The 14952-nt window shown below is 41.7% G+C and overlaps 1 long non-coding RNA gene across 1 annotated transcript in view; it reads left to right on the top strand.

Annotated features, from left to right (window-relative positions):
- Nucleotides 1-9088: 9088 nt before the first annotated feature.
- LOC117878765 overlaps nucleotides 9089-14952 on the top strand; it is a 35286-nt gene continuing 29422 nt past the window's right edge. The window contains exons 1-2 of the long non-coding RNA XR_004646074.1: nucleotides 9089-9172; nucleotides 10883-10989. This is a non-coding gene — a long non-coding RNA (uncharacterized LOC117878765). The remainder of the gene's footprint in view (nucleotides 9173-10882; nucleotides 10990-14952) is intronic.

Here is a 14952-nt window from a genome sequence, read left to right on the forward strand (position 1 = left end):
AGGGGACCAAAGGCAGGACAAAAAGGTGTCATTAGCTATTTTATAAAGGTGGCTAAACATTGTGTAATTTAAATGTGGGAAGTGTTGGTGAAGATGGTACATTAATAAAGTGATTTTTAAGGCAAGCCTGTACTTATAATAAGGCTCAGTAAAATGGAATGTAACTTTGTGGGATGGGATATTATATTCTTCTGAGAAAATTGTGATTGCAACTTAATTTCCTGTTTTGCATCCAGTGTAGCTGAAAGAGCTTTGTACTTTGCATGAGGATATAAAAACAAACAACTGTTTCCCAAAACAGGTATTAAACATGCCAGTTGAAATTTTTATACACATGCCACAAATGGGCTTTCAGATTACATAGTCTTTATTTGTTTCAGAATCTCCTAAATTTTATTTAAATGTCACCGAAGGCTGGATGGCTCAGGAGATTGTTCATGAAGTACAGCGCTTGTCATTTCCAGGGACCTGGGGTGACATCCTGACCCTTCTGAAGTCAACGGGAGTTTTGTGATTGACTTCAGTGGACCCAGGATTTCACCTCTGATCTTGAATGACACAGAGTTCAGTTCTATGGGGTTCTGAGAGCTCTCAACTTCAGCAACTTGTAGGATCCAGCTTTAAAGTGCAACTCTACAGTGAAAAGAAACTCTATAGGAATGTCAGTGAGTGATGCAATTTTCTCTCTCTCTCTCTCTCTCTCTCTCTCTCTCTCTCTCTCTCTCTCTCTCTCGACACAGAATTAAGTTGGTTTCTTTGTTTCTCTCATATCCTTTCTGGTAATAGAATGTCTTTCCCCTGACATTGATTAATCATTTTCCCTTACACCCGTGTAATTCTTTGACTGCAGTGGATGAAGGGAAAGTTGTGAGTGGGAATGAGATTTGAGGAAGGAAAAACCATGAAGAAGAACAGAAGGGAAAGAGGGAATGAGAGAGAAATGACATTTATTGTCTTTGAGTTGGAAAAAAGGAAAGGGAATGGAGGCGGGGAAGGAGCATGAGAGAGAGAGAGAGGTAGGGTATGAAATTAAAATAAAAATGAATTAAGATATTTTATCTCCTGGAACTGGAAGGGTCCTTGAGTCTAGCCCCCTACCTTCACTAGCAGGACCAAGTACTGATTTTTGCCCAGATCCCTAAGTGGCCCCCTCAGGGATTGAATTTACAACCCTGGGTTTAGTAGGCCAATGCTCAAACCACTGAGCTATCCCTCCCCCAGATTTTAAATCTAAAGACATGCAAATTACAAGAGTGAAAACACTGTTGTAATCAGGGAGAAAGAGATAAAGAAGCAAGGAGAAAAAGAGAAGCACATAAGACCATGCAACAGAAAAGGAATGACAAGGATGGATCTGAGGGGAAACAAACAGAACATTAAAACTGGGTGGGGGTGGTGGGGGGAATATGCAGCATAGAAGAAAAGAGAAAGAAGAGAATAAAAATCAGGAGCTATTATCATTTTGGACTGGCCACTGAAAAGTCTGGCCTCCATTCACTGGTATTTATGTGGTCTTGGCATTTATCTGGCCCTGGACATCTGAGTGCCTCTCACATATTTAAAAATATAAATAACAATCTCTCTTTTTCTTCCCAGCCTATAGAGGAAATAACTTGATTCACTACAGCGAGATATTTTGTTTTGTTTTGGTGGCATTGTCTCCTTCTGTGGCATGTGAGTCCTCATTGCTGCAGGACAATGTAATTTTACATCTCCCTGTCCCAGCTTCATTACATCTTGCCAAGTATGTCAATCTGTCTCTCTCTCTTCTCTTTTATAGATCATGGCTTCCCCAGATGTGGAATGCACAGTGGAGAAACGTTCTTTGTCCAAAGCTGATGCAGGTGATTTGCACCAGACAGTGGCAGCAGATTCATCTCCGGACGTTAAATGCCCTGTGTGCTTGGAAGGGTTTGACAATATGTTTTGCTTAAACCCTTGCTTCCATAAGACCTGCTTTTCTTCTATCCAAGCAGGGTCAGAAGCCAAAGCAGAGTGCCCACTCTGCAAGCAGCCTTGCCAGGCTGCGTTTCACAGTGCAGGGGCCGAAGAAGATTCTAAGGAGTATGTCTCTAAGCCTTCAGAAAATCGCGCTTTGTCTAAACCTGATCTGTGAGGACTTCCCTATCCCACCTCAAGAGAAACTGATACAGCCATTTCTCTTTGCAGGAGTTCGTCATCTCGACAGACTGATGATATGACATCAAATATTCAGTTTTCTGATCAACCAATACATGCAGGAGTTCACAAAATTCATGAAGTGATGGGATTGTTTGCAATAAGGAGACAGATTAGTGCAGATAGAACATACCTGGGACCAAGTCAGAAAGAGTTTGCATTTGATTTCATGCCAGTTTTGCAGCGCTTTGGAGTACATGTTCAAGAGACTCATCCTCACAGACTTTTCGGCCAAGACAAAGATGCCAAGCCTAATGAACATGATAGCAGTGCTGGTCTCTTCTGGTGTTTTACTATTTGTCTGTTTTTATTTGTATTTTAGTGTTATTCTGTTACATAAATAAAACCCAGTTGGGTTTCTTGGTAGTCTGGGAATTAAAGTGTGTGTGTGGGAGGAGGGGAAAGCAAAGATCAAGTCCTTTGGGAACAAAATCACAGTGATGGTTATTCTGAAGCCAACAGACTCAGGGTATCCCTAGTTCCAAACCTACCACAGGCTTAAACCTTTACACAGCCAAAGGCTTCTCCTTCCCAGAAGAGAACAATGAGATGATCAGTGCAAAGATAAAAGCTTCTGCCTCTCACAAGGATTGAACAATGGGGACCATTTGCTCAAAGTGTAAAAACAAAGCAGCTGGCCCAGATAAGCATCAGTGGTTATTTATTTTTTCCCTTTATTAAAAAAAACAAACAAGACTTTTCCTCAGAAAAGGTCCAAAACATTACATATTGAATTAGGATCACTACTGTGTTTGGGTCTAGTACTCTTTTTATAAGAGATGAAAAGGTTCTGCAGAAAGTTAGAATTAAACTAACCATTGCCAAGTCTTGCTATACTTGAAATATTAGGTATCACACTGTTTATTACAATTGAATATTTATAGCAGTAAAAGAAAAACCACAGTCAAATCTAGAACTAACTTAAAATATTTGACTGCCTCTGAGGCACAGAAAAAGTGAAAGAAATTATGGCCCCTACATCATTTAAGGTAAATTTTCAAAAGTACCTAAAAATCTATGGGCCTTAGGTTCCTAAATCATTTAGGTGCTTTTGAAAATTGTATCCTTATCCAATTTCATCCAGTTAATGATTATCAGCACTACCCCTTGATTTTCCTGAAGACGGACTCAGCACTGTAGACTGAAAGTTTGCTTAGAACAAAGTGCAGTTTGGGATTGGATAAAAGTTGTTTTTCATAACATCTTTGAAAGACTGAGATACAGATATTTTTTCAGTTGTTTCTTTGCTGATGTATTTTACTGAGAACCTCAAGACCTGTCTCATTATAACTTGTTTGCTTTGAAAAACATTGTTTTGCAGAACCTCCACCTGCCCCCTAAAGCTGCTCCAACTAGAGTCATGGCAAGAGCAATGATGCAGCTCACGACACACATGCATGCTGCAGAAGTCTGGACATACACATAGGTACACATGTGTAGCCACATGGTCATAAAGGTGCTTCTATGAAGAAAACATTGCAGTGTAACCTCAGGCAGCCATTGTTGTGCTGGGTACAGCTAAAGAGTTGGAAAGATGCAGGCATTTTAATCCCCTTCCTGCCAAAAAAATAATTCTACCATTTAGAATGAGAGAACTACTCCCAAAGCTCACATCAGTGAGGCCTTATCATATATGACTTCTCTGATTAGCCCCAAACTTCTGCTCTTGATGCCTCGTCAGGGTATTTCCACTGGCATTTGCTAATGGGAAGTAAGACAAAGTTCCCAAAAAAACCCTTTGGGTCTAAAAAAGGGAACACACCTGCTGGAGTCACAAATGGCTTGTTGGCTGGCAGAGAGCAGCAGCTGACCAGTCTGCAGCTGCTCATCTCCATCCTCTCCAGCAGGTGTTAATTGCAGGTGGCAGGAATTCCAAGGAGGTGTCGGGTAGCTTGGCTCACACACTCAAATAATCAGTCGGCCTCTCTCTTTTACACTTGATCATTGACCGAGAGTTCCCTGGGTTTTACACTGTTGCTCATGATCACTGGAACGATCATCTCTAGAGCTGTCATGACTCCTGGGCCCCAGTGCAGATGGGGACACGCCTCTGCTGCAAATGGCTTTTTTCACAGATTCGCCACTGCAACTGAAACTCTGTGCCAAGGATGCCCTGCCCACCACCAGATGAAGAATAACTAAAAGATATGAGGGATTTTTTTAAAAAATAACGTACTTATTAAAACACCACAAGAGCAAATCACTAATCCCACATGCCAACAATCCCCCAAAGTGAACAGTACCATCTATAATCGGCATCTCCAGAGTAAGGGGAGAACTTTGTACCCACCCCATAAATTGGAGTCTTTACTTGAAAGATGACCCCTTCAGGGCTTCTATTTCCCCCTCCCCAACCCCCACCACATTTAATCCTTCTCTCCAGACTAATTGCCTGACCTTTCCTCTCTACTGTTCTCCATCTCAGGAGATATTTAAGGGCCCCAGACGCCTCCTCCCTTCTTGGATGTCTCATCATTTTGCTATAAGGAGAGACAGCAAAGCCTTTCTCCTCATCTACTGAGATCAGATTATGATGTGGAAGGTGTGAGTGGCATATTCCTTCCCTCATTCTTCTGCAGAACTAGCCCCCTGTTCCATGAGCTACAAGTCCCTTTTGTCAGGAAAGAGGATAAACGTACATTGGCTGTCAGGGGACGGTGGGGACGAAGACAGAGACCCTTGCGGTAAAGGATGAGTGAAAAATGTCTAACCTAGCTTTCCATGACCACTGCAGAGAAGTTAGTTCCTCTTCTGAACAAGGAATAGCTGCTTTGTCTGTGAACCCTGGAGAGATCACAGAAGCAAATTTTGGTTGGACTGATTCCACAGTATTCTTGCTTCTTTAAAGTATTTTCAGGAAATTATATTGTGTGATTGCTCTTGTGAAGATGTGAAGAAGAAAATAGTGCCAAGATTTTTGCAAAGCGCAGTTTTCCTGTGTATGGTAGGTAAACTATTTGTAACAATTCATTGGACATACTTAGCCCCCTTTCTGTTTGTTTATGAGCTGTCGGCAAACACATTGTAATTTTCCTAAATCTAGTATTAACAATTTTCTGCCAAGTCATTTGTTTAAATAAATTGTGCCCTCTGATTATCTGAGAAATGAGAGTCCTGCCCTACAATTATTCAATGTGTGTGATTGGTCACCTAAATGACCAGTTATTGTGTCTATTTTCAGATTGGTTGACAAGCCTTTTTAGACAAGAGAATAGCAAACAGTGAATGCTCTTGCTTGCTCACAAATGCAGATTTTCATACCCTAAACATTCTCCTGGACAGAAAGTAGATCTCTCCATGTTTGTAGAAAAATAAACCAGAAAATGGCCTAAAAATGGCTGAACCAAATCATGAGCTAGATTTCACAAATGTGTTGCCAAAAACTTTCCCCCCACAATTTAGAGATGAAGTATGGTCCAGTGACTAGGGTGTTAGCCTAGGCCTGGGGAGATCCAGGTTTAATTCTCTGCTCCATGGCCGGCTCGCTGTGTGACCTTGAGCAAGTCATTTAGTCTTTCTTTGGTAAAACTCTCATTGTCTTCCACAAGGCCAGGATTTCATCTTCTCTGCTTCAGTTCCCCAGCCATAAAATGGGGATAATAGAATTTTCCTACCACACAGGAATGTTTGAGGAAAAATATATTAGAAAATTGAAAGGTTCTCAGAAATTATGGTAATGTGGGGACACATAAATAGCTTAGATAGATAGATATTGATTATTCAACCATCTCTATCCTTTATGATAAAGTACTGTAAAGAGGCAAGAATGCTCATAAGGGACAGGTTGTGGAGTCCTTCCCCCAGTGAGCACTCGGGTATGTGACTAGACCTACTGGGAATGTCTGTGTCAGTGCTCACCCACGTCAGTCAGGATGTGGCCCTAAATAAGGGCCATTGATGGAGTTTGAAAATGGAATCCAAAAATAGAAAGGAAAGTACAACTCTTATAGTCCTAGTAGATCCCCTCTCACCTGTTGACTTCTGGAGTTTTCTCTCTGGAGATCTAGGTTCTCATTCTGACCTAAGTCACAAATCAAATGAATTTTATCATTTCAACCTAGTTCTTTGAGAACATCTAGCCACCTGACATTAAAATATCCCACACAGAATTGTCATGAAAATGGCAGTCCCTGTCCATTTATTTTGTGGACAAGGGGGATCCAGTGAATATAATGTACTTAGATTTTTAAAAAGCCTTTTTGACAAGATCCCTCCCCAAAGGCTCTTAAGCAAAGTAAACTGTCATGGGATAACAAGGAAGGTCCTCTTATGGATTGGTAACTGGTTAAAAAATAGGAAACAAAGGGTAGGAATCAATGGTCAGTTTTCAGAATGGAGAGAGGTTAATAGCGGTGTCCTCCAGGGGTCTGTATTGGGACCAGTCCTATTCAACATATTCATAAATGATCTGGAAAAAGGGGTAAACAATGAGGTGGCAAAATTTGCAGATGATACAAAACTACTCAAGGCCGTTAAATTCCAGGCAGACTGCGAAGAGCTACAAAAGGATCTCTCAAAACCAGACGATTGGGCAACAAAATGGCAGATGAAATTCAAGGTTGATAAGTGTAAAGTAATGCACATTGGAAAACATAAGCCCAACTATACATATAAAATGATGGGGTCTAAAATTAGCTGTTAGCACTCAAGAAAGAGATCGTGGAGTCATTGTGGATAGTTCTCTGAAAACATCCACTCAATGTGCAGCGGCAGTCAAAAAAACCAACAGAATGTTGGGAATCATTAAGAAAGGGGTAGATAATAAGATTGAAACTATCATAGTGCCTCTATATAAATCCATGGTACGCCCACATCTTGAATACTGGATATATTGGAATTGGAAAAGGTTCAAGAAAGGGCAAAAAAATTATTAGGAGTATGGAACAGCTTCCATATGAGGAGAGATTAATAAGACTGGGACTTTTCAGCTTGGAAAAGAGATGACTAAGGGGGGATATGATAGAGGTCTATAAAATCATGACTGGTGTGGAGAAAGTAAATAAGGAAATGTTATTTACTCCTTCTCATAACACACAAACTAGGGGTCACCAAATGAAATTAATAGGCAGCAGGTTTAAAACAAACAAAAGGAAGTATTTCTCCATCCAACGCACAGTCAACCTGTGGAACTCTTTGCCAGGGAATGTTGTGAAGGCCAAGACCATAACAGGGTTCAAAAAAGAACTAGATAAATTCATGGAGGGTAGGTCCATCAACAGCTATTAGCCAGGATGGGCCAGGATGGTGTCCCTAACCTCTGTTTGCCAGAAGCTGGGAATGAGTGACAGGGAATGGACCACTTGATGATAGGAGAGGGAATAACCACAGGAATATTAAAAGCCAGAACTGAAGTGCCTTAAAACACCTCCATGAGGCAGTTTACATAATTAGCCCCTTGCCCATACTATTTGTGGCTCATGTCACTCTTGTCTGTATTGCACTAAAAATCACTACATGAAGAAAAGGCAGTGCTCCAAATTTTTCTAAGTTCTTGCATGTCAATCTTCACACCTTGGGCTTGCGGACTAGAAGACTGGGGAAGAGCCAAATTGTTTGGAAATGTCAATATCAATCCTTTATCCATTCCTGTGCTTGCTTAGAATCTCTTTCTTTCATTCTTTCATTCTTTCACTTTTTTTTTTCTGCCTTCCTTGTTCTGTTTGCTTGGTTTATTTGATTTATTGTAAAGTCACTGGGGAAGCTCAAATTACAGCTTTGAAGTATGCAGTGACTTCAGGGTCCTTGGCATGCATACGCTTCCCCTGCTGCAGCCACATCAGACATTGTCCACTCTGAGAAAGAGGCCCTTCTTCTGATGAAGGTATTGTAGCTTGATCTTTACAAATGAACTATTGGGACAAAGGATTAAGATTTAATGAAATGGCATCATTTTGCTCACATTCCATTTACTGCATTACATGCAAAAAGTCTGCACTACTGTAATGCCAAAGTGGCAAATTTGAATGGGAAAACAAGGCAAGAAATGTAAAAATAAAGGTACTAATAGCAATATTGACCTGATCACATTCTATGTAAAGTTATGCAATTAACACCCTCATCAGTAATTAATAAAAACACTATATACTTGTACAAAGTGGCCAATTTAGTGTTGCTATTGGCACTTAGTATTTACTGGCATTTTTTGCTTTTAAATTTGCAACTGTAACTTTCCAGTAACATTGTTTAATGCATTTAATTTCCTTGGTGTGTGTTCTGTTTTGTTTTTTAGAGAACCAAAAGGAAAAAGAAGACCCACTTCAGAGTTGTAAAAATATGTAACACTTCATGGTTTTCAGAGTGGTTTAGATACACAGAACACCAGAGCCACAGTACTAGAGAATTGCACAATTTGTCACAAAACCAGGTGCTAGCCAAGGCTTTGGGCCTCAGCTGAGCAGTGGGTGCTGCATGCATTAATCTCACTTGTAATAGCTTTATCAGACGCTGTAATGTAATATAGAAGTTTTTTCTTTGTAACTGTAAAAAATGTTTGCTCTGAAACTGTGGACCTATCAAGAAGGATAATCTCCTGATCATCAATAAGGCTTTCAAAACTAAATGGGCCATCGTTGGACATCACAGTCATAGACTTTAACTGCCCTTTCACACCCATGAAGAGGCTATGTGCAAAGGGCTTGTCCCCTCAGCTTGAAGTGTGGAAGGAAGAAAGAAAGAAAGAAAGAAAGAAAGTGGATAAGAAAATTTTTTCATCTCTTGCTGTTTGGACTCTCACAGGACTGGAAGCTATAAAACAGAAGCAGAGATCCCCAAGGTCAACCTGGGTTAGTCCCAAAAGACATTCAAAGCTGACAGATTGCTACAACTCTGTCACCTTTGGGACTGTAATTCATATGTGTATATATGTTTGCCTGCTTTAACCTGTAAATAACTTTCTCATTTCTTCTTTCTAGTTAATACATCATTAGTTAGTTTACTATACGATTGGCTACAAGTGCTGTCTTCATGTGAGATCAGAGATACAAATTGACCTGGGGTAAGTGCCTGGTCTCTTGGGACTGGGAGCAACTTGAATCTTTTGTGGTCTTTGGTGTATGGCAACCAACTATCACTAAATCCAGCTTGCCTGGGTGGCAAGATAGACTGGAGAGCCCAAGGGGACTGTCTGTGACTCTCTGGTAAGACTGTTATAGTGCTTCAGGAGTTCACATTTCTTACTGAGTTGTTGAAATCTAATTCTAGAACATACCACTTGTTTGGGGTGTCTGCCCTGCTTTTTGACAGTCTGCCCACCGGTTGACATTTATGGTCGCAAACCATTCCAGACAGCATGACAAAACTACAGCAATTAAATAACTAAAATCTTAATACATTTTTACTCTATGTTCAAAAGTGAACTTTTAATCACATGTGACCAGATTCTGATATATTTTCTCCACACGGTACACTACTCGGCTAAATTCCCACTTCAGGCAAACAATTTTTTTTCATTTTATTTTATTGTGGATTTTTTTAGGCGTATTTATATAACTGGGTTTTTTTAAGTTTCCCAAAAAAAATCTTCGGTTGATTTTTAAAACTTGAGCTAGAGAAAGATGAACAGGAAAGGAAAGCACGCACAAAAAACAGTCCACAAATACAGAATTCTTCTTTGATCTTGATCCTTCATACACTTTTGTGTGGACAGACACTTCTGTTCATGTGGAGTCATATTAGGGTAACAAGATGTCCCAATTTTATAGGGCTTTTTCTTATATAGATGCCTATTACCCTCCACCGCATCTCCTGATTTTTCACACTTTCTATCTGGTCCACCTGAGTCACACTGAACTCTATGCCAAGATTCCAAACTCCTGATTGTAGCAATCACACTGGTCCAGGTGACAAACTTATTTGCTCAAAATCTCTTCTGATGCCCCTTATAAAGGCAGGTGCATGATTAGTAAATTCTGCACCCAATTAAGAGCCTGAGTTAGCAGTCAGCTTAGGAAATAAAAGCCAAGCTTACAAAGTAGTTTGAAGTTGTGCTGACTTGAGAAAGGAGGGTCTGAGAACTGAAGTGTGCTCTGAGTATAACAAGGCTGTAGCGCTGGTGTTGATCTCAGCACTAGTACCCACGTAACAGGTATATATTTTTCCTTTTGTGGTTTATTATTCTGTTTGATTTATTTAGCAATTGTGTGCTGTTGAATTGCACCGTGTAAAGGCAAAAATCTGGCAGTTTAAGGGCCTTAAATTTAATTAAAACCCAAGGAAATTGTCCAATGATGGGTTCAGTCTCACAACCCTTTCCCCAGCTAATCCAGGCTCCCACCAACGGTCCTACTGACTTCAGACAGAGGTATTAATTACATTAGGAAGGGCTACAGAGTTGGGGCCCTCTGGCCAAGATTCTCAAAAGGAGGGAGCCTAAACATAATCCCGCATGTTTGTAGTGCACTTAATTAAATGGTCTATTCCTCAAAAGTGTTGAGAAGCACCATTTAGTCACTAAGGGATAATAAGCATTTCACAAACATGGCCTGTGACAGAACCATTTCTGCACAGAAAACTCATAAACCAACACAAAATAATGCAAAAATAATTACAAACATTTCTCTAGTCCATGGTTGAAGTTCACGCACCGCCTTTTAGTCAGGGACAGAGCAGCCTCCATCTTCCAACTAAATGAGGTCAGGGTTAATTTGGGGAGGAGGGGATGGCATTTTATGTGTTGCATTTCAATCCAACTTCACTTTCAAAACAGGTATAAAAATGTGGAGTAAATCAGCACAACTTTATTGACCTTCAGTGGAGCTCTGTTGCTTTACACCAGCTGAAGATCTGGCGCACTGGATGCATCGGGAGACAAACGTGAGTTGACCCTTACATAAGCCCATGTCCATGGTGCTCTGAGGTGTGACGTGAGCGCTTTAGATAATTTTCAGACAAGTAACAAATACATCTGTGTCAGCTTCTGTGCTAACAGAAGTTAATCAGACACTTTTTTCTTAATTGTTTAAATATAGCCCAGCTGTGTGCCTGCAAACTCCTGTGTGCAAATGTGTATTGGCAGCTTTAGCTTTTTCAGGCACTGCTCTCAAAAATCACTTAGTTATTTTGCTGCACATTTAGCCGTTTCTGCTTTTTCTGTTTTGTCAGTGCTGAGTTTTCATTATCCCACTCCAGGATCAATATTGTCATTTAAGGAGTGCCATTCTGGCCTGCACATAGAAAAACCTAAGACATAGAAAGCAACAGAGGGTCCTGTGGCACCTTTAAGACTAACAGAAGTATTGGGAGCATAAGCTTTCGTGGGTAAGAGGTTCTTACCCACGAAAGCTTATGCTCCCAATACTTCTGTTAGTCTTAAAGGTGCCACAGGACCCTCTGTTGCTTTTCACAGATTCAGACTAACACGGCTACCCCTCTGATATTAAGACATAGAAAATGCTAACAGTGAAGGTAATTAATCATTGAACTAGGCTACCAAGAAGTGGTGGATTTGCCTTCTCCGAAGTCTTCAAAGCAAGGCTGGATGCCTTTCTGGAAGATATGATTTAGTCAGACACAAGGTACCTAGAGGCCCTTTCTGAGCTCAAGGCCCCATTGTGCTAGGTGCTGGACAAATACATAGTGAGAGACAGTTCCTGCCTTGAAGATCTTACTTCTGAATAGACAAAACGGGAAAGAGAGAGAGAAAGGGATTTGCCCAAGAGTAATAAAACCGTCAGGAATAGAACCCTCTTCTCAGGAGATCAGATCTAATGTCCTATCCATTACACTACACTGCCTCACACTATGCCTGGGGGGGAAACAAGTCAGATTAACCAGTGTGCTCCAGTGAGGCAAAACAATCATAAACTGGCCAGCTGTCCTAGGTTTGTAAATTCTTTGCATCACCAGAATGACACAAAGGAGTTAGAGCATCTGGGTGAATCTGGTCCTTTAGGTATCTTTTGGATTTTCTCCCTCAAATGGACTAACTCTCTGTATCACCCGGACGTTGTGCTGCCATTTGATTTTTGCATTGATCCTGTAGCAGTAGTTGCTCTGTAGCAAGGAGAAAGTGGTCTTTGGAAATAAATGGTCCTGAGACACTTTTTTCACATCTCTCCATGATTCAGTCAGATTTCGTATGTTGCCTACACAAAATGTTCAGCAAATCTGTGGTTAACTCCTATGTCTGCTATGAATTATTTAGTCTTTATCTCTCCAACGAATCTTGACCTATGTGTAGTTCAGTTAGTGGCGTGAAAGGAAGTCAGGTGCCATTCATTAGGCTCTGATTTTTCTCCAGTCCTTACTGAATCCCGTAACCAGTGTATCCTTCAGAGCATATTAATTGCTGGACAGGTCTTTTTGGACAGTATATCAGCAACAGCAGGAGCAGAAATACAGTATTAGCAACATTAGGCATCTAATTGATCTTCTATCATTCTTTCACAGCCCATGGCCAGACAGCAGAGTAAATCGAAATCTCTTGATTACAGTTCACTGAACTGTTGTGGTTTGGGAACTGAGGCCATAAAGTAGATGGTGTGCATGTTGCCAGGCCCTGGCATTTGTTCGACTCTGACTCTGGGCACACTGAGCAGGGATTTCCTTCCACTGCAACTTCAGGAAGTACAACCCCGAACCAATTATGGACTCGTTCGTGAAATCTCTCCTTGTGTTTTACTTCATTTCCCTGTGTGCATCAGTGAAGTCTCCCCTTTTCCCCTCTTTACCGGAGGCCGCATAATTTCCATCACACCTTATCAAGGCTCACATTGAGGATGAAATTTCCCCCCTGTGCAGAAGGCCAGCACAAAGCTTGTGTATCGCACAAGTCCTATTTTGAAGGATAATTCTCACTGCCTGTGATGGAGAATACTCCCCACACTGGCTTTGAGGTAGGCCAAGAGGACCCAATCTGCCAATTAGGCTGCAAGATGGGGAAATTAAGGGTGGGAGAAAAGCCCTAATGAGGAGGACAATTACCTTAGCAGAGGTGGGCTGGGCTAGTATAAACCTAGGAAGCTGGTAGCAGCAAGGGCTGCTGGGAGAAAATTTGCAATCACCCTGTGTTTAGAGAGAAGGAAGGGGGAAACCCAATGGGAAGAGTAGGTCCCTGGGGGCCTGGTCCAGAGGAAAGGGCATACCCTGAAGAGAGATGGGGGAGAGATGTGTTCCTGTCGGATAGGAAACTGGCCAGGGAGCAAGCAGCAAGGTTGGGGATTAAACAGCCCTTGGTTGGTTGTTGTGGAGTTGCGGGGCTGGAATCCAGAGTCGAGGGTGAGCCTGGGTTCCCCTACCTGCCACTGGAGAAGTGGCACTGGCAGGGCAGTGAACTGGAAGATTGCCTGGGTTACTAGAGCAGTGACAGAGACTTTGAAGGACTATACCCCACGGAGTGGGAGGGGGGATGCTGAGTGACCTGGCTGGAGGGCCCAGTCACAAAGAGGCAGCACCAGCTCCAGGAGGGAGAGAAGGTCTGTGGATTGAGAATAAGGGACCGAGAGACAGTATGCAATCATTGGAAGGTGTGTTGGCCTCACAGAGCAAATCCCCAGAACAGCCAGGAGGAGGTGCTATTCCAGCAGTGAATAGCACACCTTATCACACGGCTTTACAACTGGGCACTTAAGGAGCTCAGAGTGGGGTCTAGGGAATGGTGAAAACCTACATCATTTCTCTGCTTTATATCGAAAACCATAAAAAGAAGCATTTTAATAGCGATAACGGCTACAAATTGGGTCCCAGTCCTTATCTTGCCCTGCGTTTAGGGAGTGATCCACTGCTCACTGAAGCTCCCACTGACCTCAGCGTTGCAGATCAGGGCCTTGAAACAGGACTAGATGCTCGCGTAGAAGAATGTAGTCCTGCACTGCTTCAGAATCTGTTCAGTGATGCACCACCTATTCAAGCAGCACACTTCACAGCTTGATCAAACTTTCATGCCACGGAAGAACCAACTACTCTTTATTTATTGTTTGTATTCCAGAAGCATTTAGAATCTTCAACACGAGAACCCCACTGTGTTGCACATGGAGGTTAAGTTCATTAATGGCTGTTAGCCAGGATGGGTAAGGAATGGTGTCCCTAGCCTCTGTTTGTCAGAGGGTGGAGATGGATGGCAGGGGATGGATCACTTGATCATTACCTGTTAGGTTCACTCCTTCTGGGGCACCTGGCATTGGCCACTGTCGGCAGACGGGATACTGGGCTGGATGGACCTTTGGTCTGACCTAGTATGGCCATTCTTATGTTCTTATGTTCACACAATAAGGGACTGATAAAGGGTGGGAGAAAGGTGATTCCAAACTCGCTTCATCTCTGCCAACAAAACTGCCAGATAACACTAACTTTTGGTCACCAACTTGGGCTGCATTGTCATTGGTGAAATAGCAATGAAGAACTGCATATCTGATTACTAGTCCTCTAATAATATAACTCTCCAGTACTCCAGCTGGTTGAAAATGTTCTGTCAAAGCCCCTTTTTTATGGAAAATGGTGGAGGGGGGAGGGAACCTGTTTTCATCAAGCATTTGCTTTTTTTGCTTTCAAACTGTAAACCCCCAAACCAACAGTTTTAAATTAAAAAAAGTTTTTTGTTCCAGAAATAAAAAATCAAACACTTTTGGAGAAATTTTTCAACAAAAATGGGGGGTGAGGGTGAAATGTAATTTTAATCAATGCTTCATGACGGCAGGGAGGGAAGGATCACTTCCCAACAAGTTCTGTTCAATACTCTTCTGTTTCTTAATTCATCATTGTGTTAGTCTCCAGGAAATGTCCATTGCATTGTACTGTATTTATTGCTGGTGGTTGTGATGTGGATTTGGCAGAGGAAGG

The sequence above is a fragment of the Trachemys scripta genome, chromosome 6, assembly GCF_013100865.1.
Source record: "Trachemys scripta elegans isolate TJP31775 chromosome 6, CAS_Tse_1.0, whole genome shotgun sequence".
In the NCBI taxonomy this organism is placed as follows: Eukaryota; Metazoa; Chordata; order Testudines; family Emydidae; genus Trachemys; species Trachemys scripta.